At 41.9% G+C, this 13,023-nt stretch overlaps 1 protein-coding gene across 2 annotated transcripts in view; it reads left to right on the top strand.

Moving 5' to 3' along the window:
- prkd3 (protein kinase D3) overlaps nucleotides 1–13,023 on the top strand; it is a 41,097-nt gene that overhangs the window by 2,201 nt on the left and 25,873 nt on the right. The window lies entirely within an intron of this gene.

Raw genomic sequence — 13,023 nt, 5'->3', positions numbered from 1 at the left:
ATACACACACATATACAGAACTGCTCTGCGGTTTCTGTCCGGCCTGTGTGATGTTGGACCCTCTTTGTTTTCCATGACATTTCCAATGTCTCGTAATGACACTGGAGTGTAGCCCCGGCATAAGAAGCAGCTATAAGAATAACAAGGCTGCATCATTCAGCGTCATTTGTCATTTTCACTTTTGGTCGTGTGAGAAGATTCTAAGTGCAAATCAACGGCGCCATCTTAAATTTGCCTGTTCTTGTTCTTGTTTTGTTGAAAATGGTCAGGCAACCCTAATCATGGTTTGTGTGTGTCTGTGAGGGTAAAACACTTTAATTTTTGTTTCTAATTCGAAGCGGCCCCACATAATAATAAGCATTGTTAAACTACGACACCACAGATGTTCTGCCGTTTTTTTGTGAAGTGGTTTCCTCTGCCAGCAAAATATGTTCATTGCACTTCTACAGAAGATCAAATGAAGTATTTCACATAAACTGGAGCATTAAACCAGCAGTGAATCTGTACAGTATGAATTGAAAGTTGAGAACATCTATTCTTTAACTAAATATATAGTATTTGTAAACAAATGAAGGTTATCTAAAGCTTTATCTCAGTAATTGTATCCTTTGAGCCCATGGATGTGCACTTCATTGTTGTGTGGGATTAATGGTGTGCAAAGCCTGTGTCTGAATAATGAAATGGCTCCTGTGTGCATTCACACGTTGCTGGTTTTTTTAACCTCTTGTGTATAATGATGATTACTCCATTTGTGTCTGTAATTATCTTTGATTGAATGAAACGAGGGTGATTAAACTTCCAGCACTTTCATCAGCCACCAGGATCTGAACAATCAGGTCAGTCAGAGCTACAGTACAGTATATTTGTGCAGGCGGTTATAATGGAAATAAGTAAAAATGAATGAGGAACAAGCAAAAAGTGGAAGACAGTGGTGGAGTGGTCTGTGTTGAGCCTGTGTCCTTTTGGTTTCATGTTGTCCAAGTTGACATTCCAGAGGAGCAGGGTAATGTTGTTGTTCTTTACGAGGTCTGCTGATTCTCACTAGCTAGTTATGAACAGTTCTGGTCTGCAGAGCAGAAAATCTCATCACTGCGCATATTTACATGGATCCTGTAACCTATTGGCATAGTTACTGGAATCTGACAGGAAAAGGGTGGGAAATATGATGCTTTAAAGACAATCCAGAAAGGAAATCAGTGCACTGCATTCATAGTAATAATGATAATCTGCCACCTATTGCCTATGTGCAATTTTATCTCTTTGTATAATTTCATATCATATGATTCATCTTAAGATGCCATGAACTGTAATAAGATATGACAGAAAACTAATTTATGGCCAACAGTCATGGGAACTTTGAAAAGCTGTAAATACAATAAACATCTGAACAAATTGTACATCCTTTTTATCATAATATACTGTACATCATCACCACAGAACACATCCAGCCCGTTCATCCACAGTATTGAGCATTTCTTTGATTAAACACTGCCAAACACAGTGTACTGCCTCAACTATTTCATGAAATCCAGCCATATGGCTTTGATATCAATGGAAAATGTGACTGTATGCCTTCTGCGCTCTCCAGTCCATCCCTGCCTCACTTCTTGTTCTGAAATATGCATGACAATAGTGAGCCTTTTACTAAGTCCACTCGTCCGGGCCAACTTTTCCAGCTGACGATCTCTGACCCCAGCTCAGCCGTTGACAGACGTCCCGGGATGTCTCCCGTCAGCAGAACATCAGGTGTCTGTCAGCAGAGGTGAGACAGGAAGATAGCTTCAGACTTCATATGGTAATATCTGCACAGAGATGGGGTCTGGATGGAAGTGTATTCCCCCCGTAGTGCTGCCGTTTCCTCCGCTGAGAGCTGGCCTGCTTCACAGAGTGACTCACCGCTCAGCCATGCAACAAACAGGGATGCTTATCCCGACTTAAAACTGTCCATTCATTGTCGGGATTTCTGCTGAGTCAGCTGTTGTGAACTTTCAGAGCGGGGTTTAGTTGTATGTAAACCATGATATTAACCATGTTGTTCCTGCTGATCATCTGGGTCTGGGTCACTCTGCCAGCGGGGCAAGTACCCAGATGCAGTCTTCTCAGTAGCTCTCTCCATGGCATCCCAGTGTGCTTTCAGGGAAGCTTGAGGACATAGTTCGTCCACTGTGTCCTGTCTATGCTCTTGGTTGTTGCTAATATGCAACCAAACTACGTAAACAATTGACCTATTAGAAAAGTAGAGCTAGATTTGTAGTCGACTCAGGGGTTAACAGGAATCCCACTCTAGATACAGTGTAGGTTTGGTTTTATAGTTGAGCGTCAGATTTCATCCTATGATATCACCACCACATCGCAACACACATGTATTTAATTAGCCTGTATACGCCACAGTAACTGTGTTTACACTCGTTGAGTTTGTGATACAGAGAAATGCTGGCTTACACACATACTTATAGAACTTTCCTCCATGTAATTGCTGTGTTTACCTCCATTTATTCACATAAGGCCTGCAGTGTAATGGCTTTGCTAGATGTGTGTTACTGAAAGGCGAATTTTCTCAACTTCCTTATGTTAACAACACTCTCAACAATCACCACCGGCATCACAAACCTAGGAGAAAAACACAAGCAGTCAATGGGGATCAATTACAGTTCTATGTGATACCTCTGTTGATGATTTGTAGATAGATTTTTCAGAATGTCAGCTGTGGTGTAACCTTGAATCCTCCACATGTAGCTGCTGTAGGTACGGCACAATTCCTTGACGCAAAAGTATAAACCTGGCTTAATATTCATAGTTCTCGTTGCAGACTGGAGCTGCAACAATTAGTCGATCAAAAGAAAATTAAGCGGCAATTATTTTGATAATCCATGAATCATTTCAGTAATTTTTCAAGCAGAAATGTCAAACATTTGCTGGTCCCAGCATCTTAAATGTAATGATATGCTGCTTTTCTTTGTCATTTATGATATTTAATGAAGAGTCTTTGGGTTTTGGGCAGTTGGTTGGATAAAAGAAGCATTTTATAGACCAAAATATTGATTGAGAAAGTAATCGGCGTATGAATCCTTGATAAAAATGGTCCTTTTGTAGCCCTGTTACATACTATTTGTTCAGCCAGTTTACACAGAAACATTATTTAGGCTGCTTTGTATCTGCTTTTCGTTCTCTATTTTCTCAAAGCTTGTGACCATAGCTTAAGGATAAAAAGCTGGTTTTCTGGTGAAGTGAGGGCTTTACTTTGTTGCACTTTTGCTGTTGTTAGTGCATGTTCCTCTTTTGGAGACTGTTCCTTGACTGGCTTGCCAAACTATAAGATGTGTGAGGTGTACGAGACATCAACATCATGACAAGCTAGCTCCATGTCCAATTTTAAATGAGCCTTTGCATTAAAGATGCCTGTTACTGACAGAAACCACTTTACAAATCATGGATATAAGCATGTGTGCTATAGCAGATGCACTCTGGACAGCTGTAAATCCACCAGATGTTTGCATGTGCTCTCGTTTACTGTGCACACTGTGTCAAGGCTTCAAGGTTGACATTTCATATCTTTCCTGAACCCTTTAGTTTTGAATCAGTCTCATTGTTTGACAGGGAGCAGTGCAGTCTGTTATAATAGCTGTGTATTGTATAGATTTAGTACGGTCCATTCCTCTTCCTGTTAAAGACTCAACCACATGACTTGGCCGGCGTCCACAGTATAGATTTACTTTCTCTCTGCTCTCTGTGCTGATCTGAAGTTGGTTTTGATTGTAGTGGTTTGGACCACATTCACCAACTTTAGTGGTTAAGGTCAACCTGAGTCCGGGGCAACCTGATCTTGATAAGTTCAGCCTCAGTCTCTCAGAGAGCTGTTGTGGTTACTGCTCCTGAAATCTGCTGAATACTTTAAAAATGACTGTTTTAGTGTCATAATTTGGCACAAGGGTATCAGCTCTGAGCCAAGCTCCTTGAGGACTGTGAGAAAGGATGAAGGAAGCCAGCCAGTGGGTGGTGGAGGCCCTCCCAGTCGGGTACCATCCAGCCCAGATCTAACCCACGACGGCCCCCAAGTGACAACATGCAACTCAAAGCCTTGTTTCACTGGTTGGGTCCTGACTTCTCTGTCTGGTTTTTGGGCTTGATGAATGGCGCGAGATAAACATCCATAGCTTCTACTTGTTGGGCTCTTCCTGTTTGGTGTCGCCTTAGTCCTCTCGTGCAGCCAGCAAGGGAGCAGTGGCGGGACAAAAGTTCACGACTCCCTGAGAATGACTCCCAGTTAGCCAGCTGGTCAGCCTGGACAGCCAGCCAGCTCCAGAGCATTCCTCTTCACCCAGGCATTTTTGGAGGATGATGTGATGTTGCTTGGGATGGGTGGGATTAGACTGCTCGGAAACTAAAATATTTTAATCTAAACACTTGCTTTGGTAGTGCTGAGCATCTGACACATTTTGAAGGATGCCGTGATGGCAATCGCACGAACAACACTGTTTAGTTTTCAGTCCTCACAGGACTGTATCTAATATCCTGCAAAGACGCAATCGAATTTTCTGGTAAACGTTGGCAGCAAACATGTTTCTTATAAATGGGAGAATTTACAGTTCAGTTTGGCATCAGTTAAAAGTTCTTCTCGCTATCAAAGGGGATGACAGAGCTTAGCAGGAGGAAGGAAATTTGAAGTCCTTTTGGCATAGGTAATGGAAAAAAACATTCAACCTTAGCCTCAAATGTTATTTTTATGAATACTTTAATTTTAGCGCATGTCCTTAGGATGTTGCTGCATTTTCACTCCAGCTGGAAAATGCTGTGAAAGGCAGCTGCCTCAGCCACAGGTTTCCCTACTGGTTTTGTCAGCGCCGTAACTCCCAGTCTCTGGTTGAGGGCTGTACAGCTGCCTCTGTAATTAGCGAGACAAAGGCCTTTTTGAGTCAGAACCAGGCTACAACATACAGTAAAAGAGCAGAGTATTATAAAAACAGAAGGATTTGGATTGTTCTAAACCTTTTGAGTAATATCACTTGCATGATGCAAGGTAAGGTCTTGGCAGAGCAAACGAGATCGGCTCAACATTCCTTTTTCGAGATTAATTAGATTGAGTTGCAACAGTCGGGACAGTTTCTTTGGTTAGCATCTGTATGCTTACATGATGGTTTCATATCAGGCTTTATTTGCTGTTTAGCAGAGGTAATTGTGTCGAAATGTGATCAGAAGTTTTAGCTTTAGAATATATAATCGATATATGACTAAGATCTTTACGTGGTGTTGAGGTTTGCCATAAGGATGGACCCGTTCAGGGAAAAAGTATCTATAGAAAGGAGCAAAAGGGGGGGGGGGGGGAAAGCTATACAGACTAGAAAATGAGAAGAGAAAATAGCAAGAAAGAAGGGTGCAGATGGAAAATGGAGAAACTGCAGTTCACATCAACCAAAACTAACTGAAACACACGGGAAATAAATCACCACCATCTCCCTCCTTCCCTCCTTCCCTCCCTTCGACTGTATAAGCCCACATCTGCATGTTCCTATGGAGCTGGCTGCCATATTTCACCCAAGAGGACGTCCCAACATTGAGGGCTTTATGTGTGATATACATGAGGCCAGACGTTTCCTGGAAAGCACATTCAGCTCCTTTGCAAGAAAAAACAGGTCACCCATGAGTCAAAATATTCACTGTTGGTATTGGTTCTGAATGCACACTGTTAAGGCCATAGCCTTTATCCAACTTTGATGGTTTTCAGTATATATTTGTAGGCATACTGATTATATTCCAACGCCATAGAGCTGACTAAATCGATATAACGATTGGGATTGCTGAACTCAAAAGCACACTTGCACAAGGAATCTATCAATTACCCCAGTCTTGGAGTAATTTGTGGAAAAGGGAGAGAGAGAGAAGAAAAAGGGAAAAAAAATATCTCTGAAGTTAAGTGAGCTAAGTAATTTCTACCATCTGCAGTGCACATTTCTGCCGCCTCACTCCCCTCTAAATGTAAAGTGGCAAGGCAGAACACAGGGCCCAGCCACAAGACTCAAGAGAATGACAGAGTGGGGAAGAGTGGTCCTTTACAGGAACATGGGGGCAGGGGAGGCTGGGACAGCCCCGTTGGCAGGCCTTGCGTGGGGCTTGGTAGGGGTTGCGGCCACTGCCGGAACCATCAATAGAAGATCCTGCCGCCAAGTGCAGCTTTGCTTTGGATTTTCTGCGCTGCTAGGTTGCCCAAATGCCCTTCACCATACTTGACTTTTGCCAGTGGCAGGAGATAATCTTGCATCACTCCAATCTCTGTTAATACTGGGTCAATGGGCTTTGGATTGTGATTTTATTGAAGTGGTAGGCGGCAGTAATGATGAACCATTTAATACTCAGGAATCCTGGTGACTTTGTCCTTGTGAAGCCAGCCACGTGTTGTGATTTAGGAGCACTTCCTGAGAGGAGACTTCAATAGTTTCCATTCATAAATTTGTAACCATAGCATAACACTGTTGGCTGACTGAGGATATCTCATTTCCCTTATTAATTTACTCATTAACGACTAAAGTTTCCCCTCTCCATAAACTGAAGTTCCTCCTCCACTGCACTTCATTGACAACCTCAGCACACTTAAAGTACTTCAACCATGACAAATGCTGAAGAGGTAGGGTCCAGTGACATGTCCACTGCCCTTTTCAAGTTATTAACCCTTGATTTTGAGACCTGGTTAATCGCTAATGTCACCTTTCTGAACAGGAGAACTTCTCAACTCAAAATGCTAGCACAAACAGATGTTCTGATCACGATCTTAGCAGATGTGTTAGCATGCCAAAAATGTTTCCAGTGTCCCGCAATGAGGACCACATGGTCTCTGTTGTAGCTACAGTCGTATCATCATGGCATTATTGATCCCTGCAGTAGGAGCAGGTTGCAGAATGTCTTATCCTGTGTTGCTTTCTCAGTGCTGTTTGCCTTTCCTGTCTTTCAGCGTAGTGAGTGATCTGTCGAACTGATAGGAAGGTGGCAGGGGAAGTGCAATTACGTGTTGATACAACAAGAATACAGCAAGAAACCTGATGTGCTAGGAAGGGAAAAAGGTCTTAAGATTTTTCTTAAGCACCACAGGTTAAGTGGAAGGAAAAAGTCCTTTGATCTGAATTCCACTCTTGTTTGATTGGTTTGTCTGAGCATTTTTAAACCCAGGGGAAACAGTCAGCCACTCAGCATGACTCCTCCTGTCACTGTGTCTCTTTCTCCAGTCGCTGTTGGGTTAGTTCCCTTCAGAGCCGCTCCCTGTTTCCATATTCTCTCTGCTCCCGCTCTCCAATCTGCTGTGGTCGGCGGAGCAGCACAGCCTGTTCAGTCTGTGTGCCTGCGTTCAAATGGCTTTTCTCTACACTGCACTTGCTATTATTCTTGTCTGTGTGTTTAAATGTTCAGAGAAATTGCCTTTCGGTGTCTTATGTTTTGAAGAAGGTGACAGCCTAAGTGTTGGAATTTGGCTCGACTGAGTGTTTAGTTTAGTTTTGTTAAGTTCTTTTACGTAGGTGCAGTTGTATTTTTGTGAATCTGCTAATTCAACAAAGGGATGTCTGTAAGAGTAAGGCCTCATTGTTAATCATAAAGAAAGCGAAAACCTCAAGCAGCCCATGCTTGCCCACTTTCTGTAGCGCACAGTCCGCAGCAATTATTAATGTTTCTGTTGAGCAACAGCAGCATGTTCTTACATCCTGCTATTACTGCGTACCTTCTGACCTCCCGCTCTACCAGAACAAGACAAAGTGCAGTTGCCATCAATCTCACGTAAAATTCCCCTCAGGTTCACCTGTTTATTTGCTCCGTGTGGAGGTGAATCTGGCGGCTGTCCCCCTGGTATCCCAAGCCAGAGAGGGGAGATGGAGTGCATACTGCAGTATATCTCTGAGGCAGAGGCGCTGGCGGTGGATCGCTATGGGGCTATAACTCATCAGCAGTGTGCGGGGGCCTGGCCAAGCCTGTCTTAGATCACACTGCTCTCTTCCTGAGAGGCCTTAGATCCTGTGACTCAGCCTTCCTCTTCTCTGCTTGGCCCCTGACACTGTTAATGCATGCAATACTCTACTCTACTGCACACTACATGCAAGCAAAAACCCACCACACATGTGTAGCACGGTTTCCTTGAAGAGGGATGAGACACTTTCTGCCATGTATGTAAAAAAATGGGTGCTTTTAGGGCCAAAACCAAGGCTCTCATCGAGGATACAGTGGCTAGTAACCAAAAAATGACCTCATCAGCATTATCTCCACTCAGCGCTTTTGCACTTCAGGCCAAATTGCCACAGAGGAGTATTGTTTCTCTGGATTGAAATAATCAAAAGCCTGGTGAAATAATTGCGGGATTTTCTTTGGAGAGTAGCGTTTTGTAAAACCAGGAAGATATTTGGCTGTAAACCAGCAGCTACTGTGGTTGATGTAAATTGGGTTAGCGGTATAGCTTTGTTAGACTCTCCTGATGATTGAAAGAGGTCTAGGATGACAGGTGTAGAGTCTTCTGCTACGCTGTGGTCTGGACAAGGCCCTGGGCCTGAGCTCAGTGGTTAGACTTGTGATTCCACCTTGTCTGCACCAGAAATGAACACAGACACACGGTCACATAGGCTGCAGTCACACACACATACTTGCAGTGAGAAGAAAACGGAATTAATTGCATATGAACATTTGGCACTTTTTCAAACCTCTGGGCGTCTCATCTTACGAGTCAGCTCTGGCTCAGCCAGGCTGCTGTGTTCACACTTCTCTGAAACATTCAGGGAAAAAGACAGAAAGGGAGAAGTGAGTGGTCTAGGGCCCTCAGGTCAAACAATAAGTTGCTTTGTCATGATGCCGCCTCAAAGCAGCGGCATAAAACAGGCAGAGTTACAGCTGAGTGGCGGTGAAGATTGTCAGCTTGCATGGTGTGTATTACACTTTGGATAGAGCAGCGCTATGGTGTGATGCACTTTGAAATTGACTACAGCGCCAGATGTATTCCAAGTAAAGCTTTATTCCACGCTCTGCTGAAACTTTAAGCCTCGAGAAGCATCAGATGTCACTCAGACTGGATCTGTTGTTTTGAAGCACACTGCTGTGTTCCACGATGATACAGCCCTCACACAGTACAACCTATGAATGAACCACGAGCCTCATTCTGCCACATGGAAGGAAACAAGTTAGTCAGCCCCTAGAGTGAGAAAGTCACAGCCTCTCTTGCCGCACTCCCACCAAATGAGTTTCCTTTCCACTACATGTGGCTGCTGCTTCAGTTGGTTACCCTCAGCGAAGTCTTCCTTGTGCAGTGGAAAAGGAGCTGACTTGACTTGAGGAGGAGCTCATGTGATGATTGTGTGTATGTTGTGTAGAGCGATGGGATGAGTTTGTGTGATCCTGCAAGTGTACAAAGATGCCTGCTCGAATATAAACCATATGAGGGGAGTGCTTTGTCAGGCAGCTACACAGGGCCCCCACCCCCTTTTCTTTCTGCCTCCAGCTGTAGTGTGTTTTTCTTGGCCTGTGCCTGCAAACATAGGAGCAAATAGTTTTATGTAATGTACCATTGAAATGAAGCATGCATCTCTTGGCTTTTCTTTTCATGCACTGGCGGCAGAGCAGAAGGGAAGCTCAGTTACTGTTCTCAACTCATAATGGACTGTGGTCAGTAGATCTGCAGTATTTTATAATATAAAACAGCCTGCAAAATAAATTGTTTTGTTCAAAGAATAGAACAGAGTGGTTTGTTCGAGGCTGTCAACTCGCATCACAAAGCTCTCTGATATGAAGAGATTTTATAAGCTTTGCACCTGTTGCAGTTGAATAAAGCTCTCATTAAAATCTAGGTTAATATTTTAAATGCTTTTACACAAATGGCAAGGATTTGTTTGAGTTAATTTTAAAACAGTGTCTCTATTACAAAGTTTACAATTACAGATACATCATATATTAGAGCCGCAATGATTTATCGATTAATGGATTAGTTGGCAACTAACTGAACTTAATCGCCAACTATTTAGAGAATTGATTAATCGGTTTGAGTAATTTTTTTAAAGGGAAAAAAAGTCAAAATTCTCTGATCTCTGATTAGAAACAATACAGTAACCAAATAATAACTTAAACTGCACTTTGACTTGAAAGTCAGGTCAAAGTGCAGTTTAAGTAGAAAATGAAAGAAAGAAACTGAGAACATCTCTGATGCAGGTGTTACGCCCCTGAGGGGATAGCATGTTGTTTTGGTGAGTGTTAATTTTTAAACAGTGCAATGTTCCTTGTCCTGTTTCGTTGCTTTTAGTTGACTGTTCGTGAGAGCCCGACTGATTCTGGATTTTTGGGGCCAATGCTAATACAGATTTTAGGGTGTGAAAAAACTCCAGTCTATTGACCGATATTCTTACATAAACAGCATATACTTTACATAAATGCTTTTTTGCAAGGATTCCTCAGATGTGGTTATCAAACACTTCTCACAATAATGAAATACGAAATAGTGCACTTATTGGACTTGGAAATCAATAATAAATAACCCCAAGCATTGCATTGCATTTTGCATCACGCTCTGTACAAGTTTTTCATATCAGCACATATTGGACAACGTGTATGCCAATGCCATATACCTGTTATGATAATGTAGGCCAATGAATAAATGTAACAGGATATACTGTACGTTGCACCGAGAGCCCTACTCTTAACTCACAGCTTCTTTGTTGATTGTGGCACCTTTATATTTAATTCTCTACCAAGTCAGAGTTGCATTAACTAATTTGCGACAAAAGTAGTTTGTTTTTTGACTTGGTGTATTACCTTCAATTGAGCATGTGGAGCTGGATGGTGATGCTGAAGACGTTTTGGACCTCCTATAGTAGCGCTTCAACACACTCTTCTGCTCACTGCTGATTCCAGTCAGCTCATTAAAGGTGGAACATTCCTCTCCCTCAGAAAGAAAAAATAATAATAATCATTTCTTTACAAAAAATGAAGGGTATATTTTTGCTATGTAGCATGTATGTTTATACTGAATTCATACTTCCAGTACAGTGAGGGAATCTGCACCATCCAAGTAAATTATTTAAAATACTGAAGCCAAATTATATGGAAACTGTTAGTGGAGGACCAAAAACACTTCATGTTGACCGATACAGTGGAAAACCAGAGTGTTCTCCCAGCGTGCCCTCTTTTGATGCCTCACCCCAAGTGACAAATAAATTATGTTGATGCCCACTTCTCATAATTGTACAGTTCACTGCACGTGTTTCTCACACCATGCTGAGCGGAAAACTTTTGCTTGGTATTGCATTAATAATGAAAACAAATACAATCCCACTGTTGACTTTAATAGATTAACACAGTTTTCCACACCACGTTTGATGTGACTTGAACGAAGTAATTACGCCGTTTTCCCCCAAGGTTCGCGTGAGCACATAATTGGATTTTCTAGTGCGTTCGTTTGACGACTTATTGAAGTACATTTTCCTCTGTTGTGGGCATTAACATACACCTCAAAGTCAAACAATTGTTTCCCCATTGTTTTGACATTAAAAACTGTTTTCCTATTTGTGAAAGCCTCAGTGTGGCTCACTGGAACGTATGGTTTCATGACTTACTGTGGAGCATGTCGATTCAGCACATGTTGCCTATTAAATCTGCTGTACATCAAACCCCATGAAGCTGTGCTTGGAGCTGTTTACCAAGTTTGAATATATAAATGCCATCTGATCCAACGCTCTTGTTATTTTCTTCCTTTCAAAGCGTTCTACAAGACTCACGTCAAATATAAAACATAAACAAATAGAAGTCAACATCTTTTGTCTTCTGTTGGAGGGTCTGTCTGTGTTCTGTAATGGGGCACTTGCAGGGTTATCAGTCAATGGACTCATTTATCTGGTGAGAAAAAGCACCTTGTATCACACTGATCTTGTGACAGTCTTTATCTTTCTACCTCAAGCTAAATGAACAACAGCCTGAAACCTCCTGACTCCGGTTAAATGTTTCACAAGACCCCAGCAGTACCTTTATATATTTAGGTTTTGTCCTCTGTAAGAAGGTTAGATAATAATAATACCCCCTACTGTTATAATGCCATAGCTTATCCATAATGCGGCATTAAAACAATGAACAACAGTCTTCAGCCAGGGGCTAAGTGCCTGCTCAAGGACACCTCAGAAGTTGTTACACAGTGAGACACTTGCTCATTCAACTTCAACACAGTTTCTCAGCTGGACTTTGGACTTGAATTTGCATCAAGACGAAAACAAATATCGTGTTTTCCATTCACTCCAGCATTTTCAGATTTATTCCTCTCGGTGAACTGTCCAATTGAAATGCCAAAACAATGATAATATGCTAAAGATTTCCGATAGTGGGTATAGAAGTGTTGTTTGTGGTTCAGGAATCTCACACAGTAAGATAACAAGGGTCTGGAGAAAATTTAACTAGTGACAGGTTGGATGTCCTTTGCTGCTATTTGATTGGCTGTGAGTTTGGAAAACATCATCCGAAAAAAAATGTAAATCAAGGAAGTAAATCTAATATGTCGCATAATGACTTTCTGTATTTGTGCTCCTCTCTTTGCTTCTCTCAGACCACCTTAATGTTTATACAGGGGGGGCCTGGCTGGAATGGCATAGGCCAGCAAGTCAAGATTATCAACAGCAAATCACATGACAGTGTGATGCCAGAGATCACATGACAATCATACAGAATTACAAAACTGGCATTTTCAATGCATCCACTTTGAAGAGTGTTTGTGAAAAGAGCCATTGTTGCTAATGTAAAACACTGTGTTAGAGTGGATGAAAGGGACAAAATTATTAGTCGATTACAAAACAAGCAGCAACTGTCTGTTTACCCTGGGAGTCATTTTCAAGAAAAAATAATCACTAATTCCTAGTACCAGTTTCTCAAATGTGAGCATTTGCTGCTTTTCCTCTTTAAATGTGATAGTAAACTGAATTTCTTTAGATTATGGAGAGATGGTTGGACATGATGAGCTATTTGGGGACATCATTTTTAGCTACTGTATATGAAGCTGATAGCATTTTATTTTCTTGTGTTTTACAGATC

This window comes from Pagrus pagrus (assembly GCF_965226575.1).
Source record: "Pagrus pagrus genome assembly, chromosome: 18".
NCBI lineage: Eukaryota > Metazoa > Chordata > Actinopteri > Spariformes > Sparidae > Pagrus > Pagrus pagrus.
This window is presented reverse-complemented; position numbering and strand designations above follow the sequence as displayed.